General features: G+C 39.1%; 1 protein-coding gene across 1 annotated transcript in view; it reads right to left on the bottom strand.

Annotated features, from left to right (window-relative positions):
* Positions 1 to 15,829, bottom strand: part of NAV3 (neuron navigator 3) — a 558,174-nt gene that overhangs the window by 396,695 nt on the left and 145,650 nt on the right. The window lies entirely within an intron of this gene.

Raw genomic sequence — 15,829 nt, 5'->3', positions numbered from 1 at the left:
AGCTGTTCCACTGACCACAACACAGCTACGTGTGTGGCTGTAGACAGCAATGGGCTGCAGGCGTCAGTATATGACACTGTCTTTAAAGGCTGAAGCCCATGAAATTTGAATATGAAAAGTTCATCGGTTTGCTCAGGTGCTTAGCGCTAACAACAAAGCTGTAATACACCGTTGCCGTAACAATAACAATAAAGTGTCCGACCCAACATTATTTGCTCAGGCCAAACTGATGAACTTCAGGAATACCTTTCTCAGAGTAAACACTGAAATACAGTGGCCTAGATGGAGGAAGAAAGGGAAAAGAAAAGGCGTACTCCAAACTAAATAAGAGAATCAAATACGAGAAAAGATCAATTGGAAGAACAATGTAATTGAGGTAACACTTCGATACTTTAGGAAGTTCAACAGTCCTGATGACATGGAAATCTCATTCCTTTAAGCTGATGGCACTGAAAGTAATGCTATATATTAAATCATAAGCTCTTCCAGATGAAGGATACATTTTACACTACATTTTACTATGCTTGAATGTGTATTTGGCACTTGATAATGAAAAATCAATTATTTTTAGTATTTAAACAGAAACCTAAGATTATATTATATTGCCCAAATCAAACTCTGCCTCAGAAAAATTATCTTTGGTCAAACATCCTTTCCAGGCCAAAAGGCTGTCAGACTCTAGCCTGGAATAAACTTACAGGAAGGTTCATTCACTTCTGAAAGTGACTGCAAGAAAAATGTTAAACGACCTTAAAAGCAGTGACTTTGATTAGAGAAATAATTATTTCAACCTAAGAGAAAAGTCAGTACACAAGAGAATATCATATCAGGTCTCCTCCTGAAGAGCATGGCCCGTGGACGCTGGTTTGACTACAACTTCTGCTGACACTGAACGGCCAGGTAAAAGGAGTTCTGATTTGTACCTCTTGCTCCTTGATTGCAACCATTTTTTCAGAGATAGGCCACACTGATCCAGGACGTGTGCTGCACTGACACGATCAGTCTCCCACAGTGCTTAAAAGTATTTCAAAATCAAGGCTGGAAGCAAATAATACAATTCGTCTGAGGATTTACATCTACAGTTTAAGGCATAAGGATTAGCAACAAACCTTTCACTGGACTTCTCAGCCCCTTTCTGATTCTCTTCCCAACCTATACTGCCAAAAGTGAGTATTTTTCAGTGTAAAACAAAGGAAAGTCTCAGCAGAACTTCCACCTGGGAAACCCCCAAGCTTTATAGTCTGCCCATTTCACTGGATCCAGTAGCTCAGATTGGATTTGTTCACTTTCAGGCCTGTTTGCAAGTTGAACTATTATTTTTGTGGAGACCACATGAACAGAGAGCATAACTGGTATCTGGGATTTCTTTTGTACAGTGGACACATTTATACATAAACTCAGTTTTCTTTTCAACTGTTGGATTATTTACTGAGGGAAGTCACTGAATTTGTAAATGCTGTGTCTGGCCAAATGCACCTAGAGGATATAAAAACCAAAACAAAGAAAATCAAAACATGCGAGTTGAACAGTTAAAATAAGTATAAAAATGTTATAACCTCCACAGAAACATTTTAAGTTCATGTTATCCATTTTGTCCACTGTCAGAGGTAATAAATCTGTGGGATTCGCTTCTCCTGGTCTGTTTTTGCTACACACACAAGGACATGGCTATCAGTGTTTTGGAGATCAGACCTCTGTGGGGTGGACGAAGCAGTCCAGTTCTATCAGATTGGACTTACCACAAAACTTCTGGTCTAGTGTAAGATAAACCACAGCCATTTTAATATATGGGATACCTCACCCTCACTATATGAGAGAGGCAGACAGAGAAGTGTCACAGACAACACCGTGATCCCATCTAGCAAGGCCTTACTGCACATTTCTTCAGGCAGTAGCAGACAGTCTGACAAACTCGCAGCAGACAAGGATGTTCCCACTATTTACAGCAGCTCAAGGATGTCAAACAGTAACGAACCTGAACATCTCTAATCCTATTTGCATGTCTATTAAAATACAGTAAATTGTCTGAATGGCATAATTCTGGAGTCTTATCTGATCATATTTATGAATTTTATGAGTGAATGGGCCTAACATGATATGCCTGTATAAATTTCCCACTGTATCAGCTACTTCCTTGAAAGTCATTAAAAAAACAAGATCAGAATAGCAATAATGCATCAGCAAATTGATTCATTCTCCTTCAGTGCCTTCCAAATATCTCTCTTCCTGTCAGTTCTGTCCTTTATATGTATTTATTTATTTCTGAGGACTGACAGAATTGTTTCCAAAGAGAACATTTAAATCAAATAACTTATACATTATTAAGCTGACCCTCCACCACCGGTGGAAGCATGGTCATGCTTAAAAGAGTTCATCTGACTTCTATATGTTATTGCAGCATTAAATAAAGGAATAGTACATACATTTATATGTATGTATAAAAATCTAAGTGTGTGTGTGTATGTGTGTGCGCGCGCACGTGGATGTGTGTATATATATAAATATGTGTAAACTGATAATGGAAGAAGATTACAGGTGGTTAACACAAACCCACTAATGCTTGGTTAATATACTCCTCGTAACTTTTAAGAATTATTAGGCCAGTGCTATGTATGTACTACATTTAAGAAGCATTTTTAAAGCCATGAATGAATTTTACAAAAAGATTAAATTATTATTTGTATGGTTGCTGTTTTAAGCTATATTTCAATATCAATCTCATTTTTAAGCTAATAGTAAAGTTTAAAATATCAAATCAAAAAGGCTATCAGCAAAGACCAAAAATAGAAAAAGACAACCTTTATTTTCACACTGTGACTCCAGCCACACACAAATAGATTAGGAGTATGGCAAAGAAAGATTATTAATATAAGATCATTGTTATAAATAGACATTCCAGATTAATGCTCATTGAAATACAGGTAAGTTTCATATATGGTATAAAAGAGGGCAAATTGAAAACCAACAGCTAAATTAATTTAAAAGAAGGTTTGGACTATAGCTATCAAGCCTGAAGGAAAAAAAAATGAGAACACAGACCTCTTCTAAATCAAAAGACTAGAATTTTGTAAGGAAAGATGAAATAAAATTTTTAGCTTAAAAATACCGAGTAAACTTTAAATGCATGAAGCCCATTCTGACTGCTATTTCATAACTTCCGTGGGATCAAAAGCAAATCCTTATAGTGTCCATACATATCAATACCCCACTTCTTTTGCTCAAAGGCCAAAAACACTACTCATAAATATTAGGGGCCTACACTTAGAACAATAAGTGTTTAAAGCTCCCATTCCTCCTTTCTTCTGATGGGGATTTCTACTTCATAAGCATAAGCATAAGCATAGTTTCAATTCAGTATATTTTTTTTAGCATGGTAACAATTTAGAGATGAAAGATAATAAGCAATCTTTATACATATATGTGCGCATGCCTTCCTGATTTGGGAGAGAAGAGATGAAAATGGTAAAATCAACCCAAAAGTCCTTCAAAAATACTTTCCCTCCGTACTTTCATACAGTACATGGACAGGTTCTGTAATCAACAGTGTTGATGCACTTGATTACCGTAGCAGTGCAAGGTGGCTGGCAGTATACACAGAGAGAAAATTTTCACAGAATCACAGGACGGTTGAGGTTGGAAGGGACCTCTGGAGATCATCTAGTCCAACCGCCCTGCTCAAGCAGGGTTCCCTAGAGCACGTTGCACAGGATCTCATCCAGGTGGGTTTTGAGTATCTCTAGAGAAGGAGGCTCCACAACCTCTCTGGGCAACCTGTTCCAGTGTTCTGTCACCCTCACAGTAAAGAAGTTTTTCCTCAGGTTCAGATGGAGCTTCCTGCATTTCGGTTTGTGCCCGTTGCCTCTTGTCTTGTCACCGGACGCCACTGAAAATAGTTTGGCCCCATCATCTTGACACCCTCAACACTGATACATTGATAAGATCTCCTCTCAGTCTTTTCTTCTCCAGGCTAAACAGGCCCAGCTCTCTCAGCCTTTGCTCATAGGAGAGATGCTCCAGTCCCTTAATCATCTTCATAGTCCTCCAGTGGACTCTCTCCAGTAGCTCCATGTCTCTCTTGTACTGGGGAGCCCAGAATTGGACACTACTCTAGGTGTGGCCTCACTAAGGCTGAGTAGGGGTGGAGGGTCACCTCCCTCGACCTGCTGGCAACACTCTTCCTAATGCACCCCAAGATACCATTGGCTGCCACCTTGGCCACAAGGGCACATTGCTGGCTTATGGTTAACTTGTCCCCAGGACTCTCAGGCCCTTCTCCGCAGAGCTGCTTTCCAGCAGGTCAACCCCCAACCTCTCCTGGTGCATGGGGTTATTCCTCCCTAGGTGCAGGACCTTGCAGTTGCCTTTGTTGAACTTCATGAAGTTCCTCTCTGCCCAGCTCTCCAGCCTGTCCAGGTCCCTCTGAATGGCAGCACAGCCCTGTGGTGCATCAGCCACTCCTCCCAGTTTTGTATCATCAGCAAACTTGCTGAGGGTGCACTCTGTCCCTTCATCCAGGTCACTGGTGAATAAGTTGAACAAGACTGGGCCCAGTACTGACCCCTGGGGGACACCGCTAGCTACAGGCCTCCAACTAGACTGCATCACTGATCACAACCCTCTGAGCTCTGCCATTCAGCCAGTTCTCAGTCCACCTCACTGTCCACTCATCTAACCCACACTTCCTGAGCTTACCTGTGAGGATGTTATGGGAGACAGTGTTGAAAGCCTTGCTGAAGTCAAGGTAGACAACATCCACTGCTCTCCCCTCATCTACCCAGCCAGTCATCCCATCATAGAAGGCTATTAGATTGGTTAAGCATGCTTTCCCCTTGGTGAATCCATGCTGACTACTCCTGATCACCTTCTTTTCTTCCACATGCTTAGAGATGACATCCAGGATGAGCTGTTCCATCACCTTTCCAGGGATGGAGGTGAGGCTGATGGGCCTGTAGTTTCCTGGGTCCTCCTTCTTGCCCTTTTAGAGGACTGGAGTTTCTTCACACTCCTGTTGTGATGACATGAACATCAACACTCTTGTTGATATCTAAATTGACAATACTTTTGTGAGGACAGCGGCCCCTCAAAAAACCTCTCGTTCCTTTTCCTTAAGGTTAGAATCATACAAAAAGTCGTATGAAAAGAAACAACACAACCACCCCTCCAACTAGTCTCTCCGTATCAAGGATCTGTAGCAGAAGTATAATGCTAAAGGATGGCAGCGCATTACAAGTATGAAGTTTTTTACGAAGCTTGTTGCTGAGACAGGCTGGGAATACTAAACACTACCTGATTCCATTGCTGCATTCAATGACAATGTTTCTTTCTTAAAATTCTTGAAAGCAAAATATAAAGCATTTTGGTCCTCTCCGAAATTTCAAGGCTTTTTCTATTCCCATGACAAATCTACTTGGGGGGGGGAAGTTTTATCAACTCCACCTTGAAGCTGAAAATAAGGCAGTTTTCTTTTTAGCTTGTGTAACACCAACTGCAGAAAATAACTTCTGCAGATCAAATTTTGCTCTCAGCAGCGTATGTGTAACTTAAAGGTCTTTACATTTTGATTTCAGCTGTTCTTGGACAAAAGCCTCTTATCTTCCAGTGGAATCATACAGATGTAGCTAAAGACAAACGTCTATCCTGAAAGCAGTACTAACAACTCTATGGAGTAAATTGACTTAGGAACTACTGTATAATAATGCTTGAGCCAAAACAGTAAAGATGGTTTGAGCTGTATTTTTACAACCGTAAATAACCACACAAGATGTCTAGTAGCAAAGAGGCAGACACTTACAAACAAGGACAATTATAATGGGCTCCTCTGTCTTCTGTAAACGCAGATTCTCTTACAAGCACTTGATCACCCAAACTGTACTGTGAGCTCAGCTGCAGGAGTTTCTTTTGTGCTAATCAAAGCTGACCTATTCCAAATTCAAGTTCACGATTTGTTATTCAACATTATGACTTCATATGCTAGTCTTCAGAACACTAAGAAGAAAACATGGCATTAATGATGTAAGAAATATTTACTGACAGAATTTGCTATGTAAGTCCAAGCTGCTAGTGGAATATAACACCATCACAATGCTTTCTTAAAGGAAAGAAAAAATAAAATGCTATTTGCAAAATAATTAAGGCTTTCGAGACTACATGCTGCATAAACCAACCATAAGAGGAATTAGAAATCTTCCTTAGAAACACTGATAATAATTTAGCTGATATGGATATGAATCTTTACTGATATCAATGCTTTTCTTATATTATATCGACCATCATGCTCACTGAGAACATGTAACAACACCACTACATTTTCCTGTTATAAAATCTCTGCTTTACTTACGAGCTTCCATATGCGTCTCTAATTCAGGAGTCATCTCCGTTTAAATACAAGACCTGCCTACTCATGCAGGGAGAAGTTCACCAAACCTGCTGATATTCTAGCAGATGTAACTTCAATTGTGACAAAATGTCATGAGGATAAAGTATCGCCATCAAACCATATCCTGAATTCTACTGGATACAAATGAAAAGATCCTTTTCTGTAGATTCAAATATGCTGTCTCTTCATAATATTTGAAAGCTCTCCTTCCTTCCTCCCCTCACTGGTAGCTCAAGTATCTCGTGGTTACTAGCTTCAAAGTCAGTAATGCCTGAAGTCCCCTTCACTTTCATTTATCAGACAAATTCCACTGAAGCAGGCTAGCCCAGTCACTTCCCTTTCTGCACGTACACACCATGTGCCCTCATGCACGTGCTTCAGTACAAGTTGACTATAATTTCGCACACAACTAAATCATACTTCTCTTCTTCATATGAGATGATAGTAAAAAAAACATCAAGTAAGTCACAGAAAGTTCCAGCATGGAGCCAATAACTAATCCCACAAAACTTTTGTCACTAAACTACTGGCAAAAACGTACACCTAAGAAACAATAAAGCTGGCCTGCAATACAGCAGCCCTGCTGCATTACTGCTACCATGACTGAGAGAATTCATTAACTGAAGAATACAAAGATACTGAGGAATCAAGGTATGAAATGTATTTGCACCATCTCCTCATTTAGATTTTGACCGAGCACACAGATTCCAGGGCAAAAATCATTTCTCCACATGATTTTGTACGGTGACCAGCACAATGTGGTCTGGCTTTAGATATAGGCTGCAGATACTCCTGTAACACAAACACTGCTGGATTAATCCAAAAACTATGAAAGCTAGTGAAGTCTTACTGCACTCTACCATTTTCTCCTTCAAAGAGTCTATTCCTGTGCAATCAACATCATCGCCTCACTTAAATCAGGGAGAAAGGATGAGAAAAATGATTTTTATGGCATCTTAGCATTAATTAACAGTACTACAGTTAACAGTCATGAACAGTGTCATGCCTAATTTAAATAAAAATTAAATTAACTAACACTTCCATTAAGCTACTTGTTTTATTTATAAAACATAGTAGAGGAAGTGCTAAAAAACGTTCAGGCAAGCCTGTGGGATAACAGTATCACTGAAATGGAACCTGGTAAGAGCAAGTCCTGAACAGGTCATCTCGTCTTACCCAGAGAAAGCCGGCATTGCTGCCACGTCACTTTGACTGTGTCTTTAAATGAAAGTAAATCTACATGCGTGCTAACAAACACCACTGAGTTATGCCCTTCTGTAGCATTCTAAATATTAACTTTGTCAAATTGTTCTGCACTAAAAATATGCTCCATTATGGCTAGCTTTACAACCTGCAAATACCACATTTTATTCAGGACATTTACAAACATATATACTGCTGTATAGTGGAGGTACATGTCTTTACAAGTAAAAAGAAGGTGTCTGATGTCAGAAAGCTCTTCAAGTAAACTGGTTGCTTATAAATAGGCTGCTTGCTTTTGTTTAGACTGCAAATTTCTCAATTCAGCCTATGATATGTGCATATACAAGGAGTGTTACCACCACAGGACTTCCTGGCCCTGACTAGAGCTCCAAAGAGCTTCCTGAATATAAATTACTAAGAAATAACCATAGTAAGAATAATGCTAGTAATGACTTATTCTTCCCCGGGGGAGCTGCTGTCAAGGCCAAGCCAAACACAGGTATTTGCATGTGGCATGCAAACATCCAGCAGGTGCCTACCTGCAAAATGACAGCACTAAAATAGACAGCTTTCCACCCAGAGCTGTCACAATGTATGAGCCAGATCCATCTGCATTCTCTTAGTAGCATTAAAAAAAAGTATTTTCTAAATTTTATCAAAAGTAAGATGACTAACTTAAAACTGAAGCATTAAGTTGGAAGCTTAATATCCCAAGCACTGCATAGACATGTCTTAAAAAGGAAACCCTTGTACCAAAAAGCCTGTAACTTCAATTTTATGATAAAATAGCATGAGAAAGAGGAGGGGAGAAGAAAAAAAAAAGAAAAAATACAGAGAAAGAAAATAGACTGCAGTAACAGAAAAAGACCAATACTTCAGTGGTGAACAATAGTCAGCCAGACACCTGACAAGCTTAGGTCACAGGATGGACTTTATCACAATTCCAGTTTCAAGGAGTTTGGGCTGTGGATGGCGTGTAGAGGCATTGAAGTTTTTAGCATTTTGTCAGCGTCCTCAGTTACCAGAAGGTACCACAGTGCACAGATGCAGAGCTGCTCCTTTTATCCCTATTACTATAACTTTGCATTCATTCATTCACTCATCTATTCTCTAGGTAGAAAATACGTATCTCTCCCTATCCCCTGTGAAGGACAAACCTTTATTTGTCAAATGATCAATGAGTCAAAATATTGAATGATAGGGACAATTGCATATCAAATAAATCATTTGAGACAGTATCTGCATTACTCATTAAAATGAGTGCTGCAAGCATTTTTTCAAAGCTCATTTATGGGCATTTTTTATTCAAAAAAAAAAGTAGTAAACAGCAAGGAAATGCAAGTGTCCATCACCTCGTAATACAACAAATTTCCTAATCAGGATCCACTCTTTTAAAGTTTACACAAACCAGATAATCAAACTCTCCTTGATTTGTGCCAAGAATATAAAAAGATGGGAAAAGCTCATGTGAAAATTACAGGGCATAGATAAAGATATTAAATGCATATTAAATAACAGTTTTTTGCAGATTTTCATTTAAGGAGGGCAATCTGTTCTTTTTCCCTGATAATCGACTGTTTCATTTTCTTTTCAGTGGCCTTTATGGATACATTGTCTGAAGAGCCTAATTTAATCCTCACTAGAAATCAGCCTCATGAAATTGTAGAACAGTATTCTCATCTTCTGCATGTATTTCCATGCGAATGGAAACGTAGACACAGCTCACAAAAAATACTGAATGTCTTGGAAGTAGAAAAAAGTTAACCTCGCATTTGCATGCATCTGAAATTGCTCAAAGTGTTAATCTGCCAGTGTATTTTCATGCAGAGAGGAATCTATAGCACCAAAACTCTGAGGTTTCCTGCAGCTGGGTTTTCAAAACTTGCATGTATGCCTGTGCATGTAAAAAAAAAGTGAGCAGCTGACAGTATGTTGTTGAAGTGAATTGCTTCAACAAGTTGATTTCCATACTACTCAGAAGATAAATTTTTACCCTGCCAAGAGCTGATACTGTCATTGAAAGCTAATAAAAATGTTATACAACAAGCACAATGCATTAATTTAAGTAGTAGAGACAGTGGAGACCAAATAAAAATACTGTACAAATAAAGACTGATCTGATATTTAGAACATTAGGAGTGATAATAGTTGTCGTTCAGGTCAAAAGTCTCACATTTGCAAGACATAAAAAAGTATCACCTTTGCTACGTCGGAGCAATTCTCCGAATACTAGGATAAGCAGTTCTCTAACCACAGTCTTTCCAAAGGACACACAAGGAAAAAAAAAGAAAAGCAAAGAAAAAAAAAGTGGCAGAATTAATGAACTCTCATCTGCATTTCTCATCTCTGGGAATGCAACCTTTCCTCCCTCATTCGCACATGAACAGTTCAACTGCCTGTGCCTATGAAGAGTATGGATGGGGTTTCTGAGAGGGGGAATGCCTGGGAAAGCTCCTCCTCCTCTCTCTTGCTGTCCTCTGTATCCTCATTCTTCCAAGGGACTTAAGTTTTCCCTAAGACACAAGACCAGATAGATAACTGGCAGGGTAACTGCAGACTGGGGTACCCCAGAGTACACAGAGCAGAGGTATCCTGCAAGGAGGGTCTCCTTCCCCAGCTCTGCTTAGAGACTTCATTCAAGCAAAATGTTATTCAGAAGATTTTCAGTCTTGCTTTAAAAGTAACTTGTACTGTTGCCTTAAATACAAAGCCATGAAGGAACCCCCTTAATAGGTTTTGAATGGGGTTTTTTTGGATTCATTATTAGAACTTCTTCATTTAAGTTAATTACTGCGCTCTGATAAGTGAAACAAAACATTGTGGACTCAGATGCTCCTACAGTTGCTTTGGGAAATTAATATTTGGCAAACTGAGGTTAGATTATTCTCAATAAGCTGAACAGCTACAGATGTCTGTAACTTCTCAATAGTGACCCTAGGGCCCCAGTTTTGTCACAACGTGTAAGTGTGGACAAAAATACACATACATTGGCAGTTGATGGGGACTGCAGTCCTCATCTATTGCGAGTAACCATGTCATTTTCTTCCAATGAGACCATTATTAAGCATTTTTTATTTAAAACTTTAGTAAATATTTTTTGTAAAAGGATGTTATATGAAAAATGGACTCACCCTCAAAACCTGAAAGGCTCCTCAGCAGCCTGCCCAAATCACTGGAAAGATTGCCACTGTTATCTAAGAGGTCTGGACAAGGTCCACACTGTCAATCAGCTACATCTTTAGAGTATAACTTCAGAGTATTTTAGTGAAAATCTAAACACAGCTTCATCCATGATTGCCACCAATAGTGCCTCTTAAAAAAAATCCAGGTGCAGATACTGATTTCATTTTGAGAACTAGTTCATAACATAATCTACTAGGAGAAACACTGTGTTACAAACATTTGCGGCATATGCCTGGAACACTTGCCGGGGTGCATTTTTAGATACAACACTAAGATATTCACAGAGTATTTTAGAGCCGTGTAATCATACAAATATAAGAAATGCTTACATTCATCCCTACCCCTTTGATCACTGTATACTAAAGACTAAAAACTTTAAACATTACTAAAAACACAGCAAGAAATAATCAAGGCTAAAAAGGCTTTCACTAGGTAGTAACTCCCACCCTTTCATTTCTTTTGAAAGTGGTGCACTTCTAGAAATATTGTATCCATAGCAATCCTAAACACATGCAGCATTAGAGGAAAGAACAGACAGTGCTCAACACAGTCAAAGAGCATTTTCTTAACCATTTTCTCAGGATAGAAAGGAGCAAGTACTTTTTGCAAAAACTAAATAACAGTAATGGATTCTGATTTTCCTTTAACGAGGTTTCAGGTGTTATTTACTAAGAAAAGTCCTGCTAGCAAAGACAACAACAAATAAATGAGATCAAATAATTACATAGCTACATGCTCTGATGCCCATACAGGAGAGGCTCTCGTTTCCCCGGGCAGCTGCCATAGCAATCCACCTCAGTCACAGCATCCTCCTGTACAGGAAAAAACAAACAAACAACCCCCCCAAAAGGAAATTTTAAACATCCCCAAACATATGTTCTGCTGTTTCTTTAATCTCTCCCGAGATTCTGCTATTGCCCAAGAAAGCAGTGCAGTCAAGAGCTGCAAATTTAACAGTTTAAAAGCTGCTACAGAACTTACCTGGGTAAAAAATTCATTCCTGGAGAGCGCGACTTCCAGTCTGCTGTGCCAGCTGCTCTGCTGACAAATGACAGCTCCCTCTTTCTCTCTAACTGTGCCGTGAACTGACATACCAACATAACACAACAAGGTTTTTGACAGATAAATTTGCATTGGCCACAATTACCAGGCACACACTGCGGAAGAATGACTTGACTTGCTTTAATCGTGTTATCAATACAGACAGACAGGTAAGTAACAGGGAAGAAGCAGGCTAAGTACTGTTAAAGGTATTTTGCGACCCTTTCTATACTTCATAGTTTGTTTATAGCAATATAACAAAAAGTGAACCAAAACACGGCAGGGAGGAGGAGGAGCTGAACAAAAGCCACTCCGCTCTGCCTGCTTACAGTGGGCTAAAATAAAATTAGAGTGCTCCACAATCACTCTTTGGCACTTCTGAATTACAGATGCACGTAAGAATTTTGCTCTTGGGGTCATCTCTGTGACGTCCATAATGTTTTTAGCTCATTACTCTTGAACATGGGATAGCACAGAATATCAAATTATTTTTCTGCAAGAGATATCATTCGAACCTTGATGTAAAGTTAACTCCTAACAGATGACTTTGACTCATGAGTGTTTTTTATGTGTCATTTTATTCCCCTTTTTTTTTTTTCCTTCTGGTAAGGCAAATCTGCAAATCAGCTTGCATTACTGGTACAATTTTTAAAAAGGGAGCTGCTTTGGATTTTGAGACAGAAAGCTCTTTTCACACCAGGACTGATGCTACTCCAGAGCACACTGTCAGCAGCTCCATCTGCCTTCAGAAGAGACCGAAACCCCAGTTGCCTGGACTGGCATAAGAAAACATTTGGAAAATCCTCTAACTTTCTTCTGTTATCTCTTTCTTCCATCTCCCCTACTGATCCATTTAAATCTGCTCCTCTTGCAATGATTTCTTCAAAGGGCAATTTGGAAATACGCACAATGAGTAACTGGCCTTGTAAGGAGCAGTCTTAGGAGAGCGGGCAATGAGCAGTGTGTGACACGTAGTTTAGCTACCAACCAAATGGAGTGAATTAGGAACGTATTCCCCCATCAGATGTGTAACCAGACAGACTCTTGTAGTTCTGGAGGATATTTAGATAACCAAGTTATATGGTTGAGAAAAATCGTGAAATTAGGAGGAAAAAAAGCTGCGATGCAATAAAAGTCAAGACATTATAATTTTTTTGGTGAACATGACAGAAAGGAAAAGTCCGTGCAGTCCTTTTTAATTTCTCACAGGTACTCTGACTTCTCCCTCCCCTCCCACATTGGAAAACTTAGTTCCTCAATGATGGATGTCTTTTTATGTAGGAGATCACACTCTACCAAGAAAATAGAGCATATTCCACTCTTAGGGGTAAATACAAGAACAGAAGCAAGGGGGATGACAACTGAACTGGAAGGTCTTTAAGCCAGACAGAGTTTTTCATTCTGTGTTTGTACCGTGGCAGCACAGCAGTACCTTGATTCATGATGGAGACTTCTTTCCTCTGACACAATGCAAATAAATAATAGTGACTACAGCGTATTTGTTTTTAAAAACTAGTCAAATATATTGGGCCTTCAATCTGAGGATCTCTGAGAAAAATCAGTGAATGAAGATTCATACATCTCTTAATTTTACAGATGGGTAAAACCGAGCTGAAGCAATCTCCCTAAGGGTACAAAGAAAATTGACAAAGCTAGAAGAGAAACAGACCTTTAGCTTTTTGGCCTTAAGCTTTATTTACAGGAGATCATCCTTCCTAAAAGTGACATAACAGCAACTATAAACTAGCAATAGACACATTTGTATTATTAATAAATTACTGCATAACATTCACAAATAAAGATGGAGTTTCACAAAGCAGTAACCGTTCTACTCTGAATACAGAGCAGATTCAGGCAAAACTAAATAACTGTCATCCAGAATTTTGGCCTTAATATTGATTTATTACCTCAATGGAGTTAGAAATGACAGGCATATAAGAAAAAATCTGTTTCAGAAGTCAGCACAGAAAAACAGGGATCATCCCCAAGAAGTCATTATTTACCTCTGTTCCCACACATCAAGTAAGCAGGAAATATCTTAAAGGTATCAAAAGCCTATTTTGTGGTAATCACAGGTAACAGCTGAGTTTCAATGATGCCCACCACTGGGGACCACATTTATTACTGTTTTGTGGATTCTTATTAGCGTTGTAAAGGCTACTATGGGGAATCACTGTGCATTTGTGTATTCCAGCCTCCTTTGCATCTCATTTATGAGGCCAATAATAAATACAAAGTCATCTGACTTCTGCAGACAAGCCAAAAAGAATACCTGCTGGAAATCACCCTGCCGAACAAGAAATTATGGATATAGTGTTTACATTGGTCAACTAAAATAAAGGTTATTTGCAACCTTCCCCCCGGTCTTTATGTACTGGCACGATGACTCCACCATTCTTACAGATCACTATGTCCTCTGCTATTCATTTACCAGGCAACTTACTTATTGGCATCAGTTTAGGCACACAGATACAGTGGGGCATTCGCTCCTCATGCTCAGTGTCACTAAGATAACATGGGAACTGCTAGTATTTTAAGACTACCTCTTCAAGTGGGAATCAATTCACTGAGATGGAGAACACTGACAGGCTCTACAGGTGTTAACAAGTGAAAATACAGAACTTCCTCACAAACAAAACTTAAGAAATGTAGATTAAAAAAATATATATCTGTCCTAGTTAGAATAAATCTCTCACATCATATAATTACTACTATTATTGTCTTAAAAGACTCAAAGGCCCCTGTAACAGACAGGTGACTCCTGTCAGCACTGTACAAACACAGTGGGAGATAAGACTCTGACCTAAGGATGCTGTTTTCTAGAAGACGGAGACACAAATAGAACATGGAGGAACCAAACAAAACATTTTAATGTATGATTACACCGGAGATTGTCCTATGCCTTAGTTACTATACTTTAAAACTTTTAATGCAGGCACCCACTGCAAAATACTCACATACACAAGCATATACGTGTACATACGTATAGTCACACATGCACAATTAACTTTGTGTGCATGTGTGCACAGGCACATACTGAAAACAGAGTAGCAAGGAGAGTTAACTTGCGCAAGGCAGAAGGAAAATGAAAGCAAACAGACAGAGGGCAACAAACACGTAGCAAGGACACAGAGGAGCATGACAGGTAAGGAGAATACACCTGACGGGAAGGAGAAAACAAAGGCACAAACAACAAAAAGGGAGGAAGAGCAAAAACTGACAGCCGAAAAAAAATCTAATGCCCAAACTGCAAAGACAACCTGCGTACTTGCATTTCAAACCCAGGTTTATTTTTCCCTTAGGAACAGTAAATGTTAAACTGGACCTGCAGCTGCTCTGCTACATACCTTCCAGTCAAGCCCTGGAAGCCAGGGGCCGTCTCTTTCCACGGCAAAGCCCACGTTCAGGCACTCGAGTAAAAGCACTGCTAATGGCAGTAGCTGTGCCTGATACTAACAATTTTAGAAGACCTCAAGGAATTTAATGCTAAAAAATGCATGTGTTTTTCCACATAGGGGTGCCTACTGAGATACAATTTTATTACATTAAACACAATGCTACGAAAAAACAAATTATGTCATCCTAAGGTTAAATTTACTAACGTCGGAGTATTCGGAAGCTTTAAAAGAAAACACTGCTGTCAAGTAGAGGAAATATATTGATACTAAACTCAGTAGCTCTATCAATTTTTCTTCTCCCCTAGCAAAGAAACCTTGCTCATTTACATGCAGCAAACATACAGCATAACTGTTAGTTTTATACATATATATTTATGCATACACACACTTATTTTCAAATCAAAACAGATATGGGTTTGCCTGTAACCACCTATGAAAAAGAAATGATATTTGCACTGAAGAGAAAACGCCAACAATTTCCAAAGTTCTTGTCTACTTTTGCATTCTTTTGTACTTCAGCACTGCAGAAAAGCTAATACCAGCACCTGAATATTAAAAAAAAAAAGATAAGAATAAATTATCTCCCAGTAGTATCCTTTTATTGGAATGCAGCATGAGCACAGGCTTA

The sequence above is a fragment of the Dromaius novaehollandiae genome, chromosome 1, assembly GCF_036370855.1.
Source record: "Dromaius novaehollandiae isolate bDroNov1 chromosome 1, bDroNov1.hap1, whole genome shotgun sequence".
Lineage (NCBI taxonomy): Eukaryota > Metazoa > Chordata > Aves > Casuariiformes > Dromaiidae > Dromaius > Dromaius novaehollandiae.
This window is presented reverse-complemented; position numbering and strand designations above follow the sequence as displayed.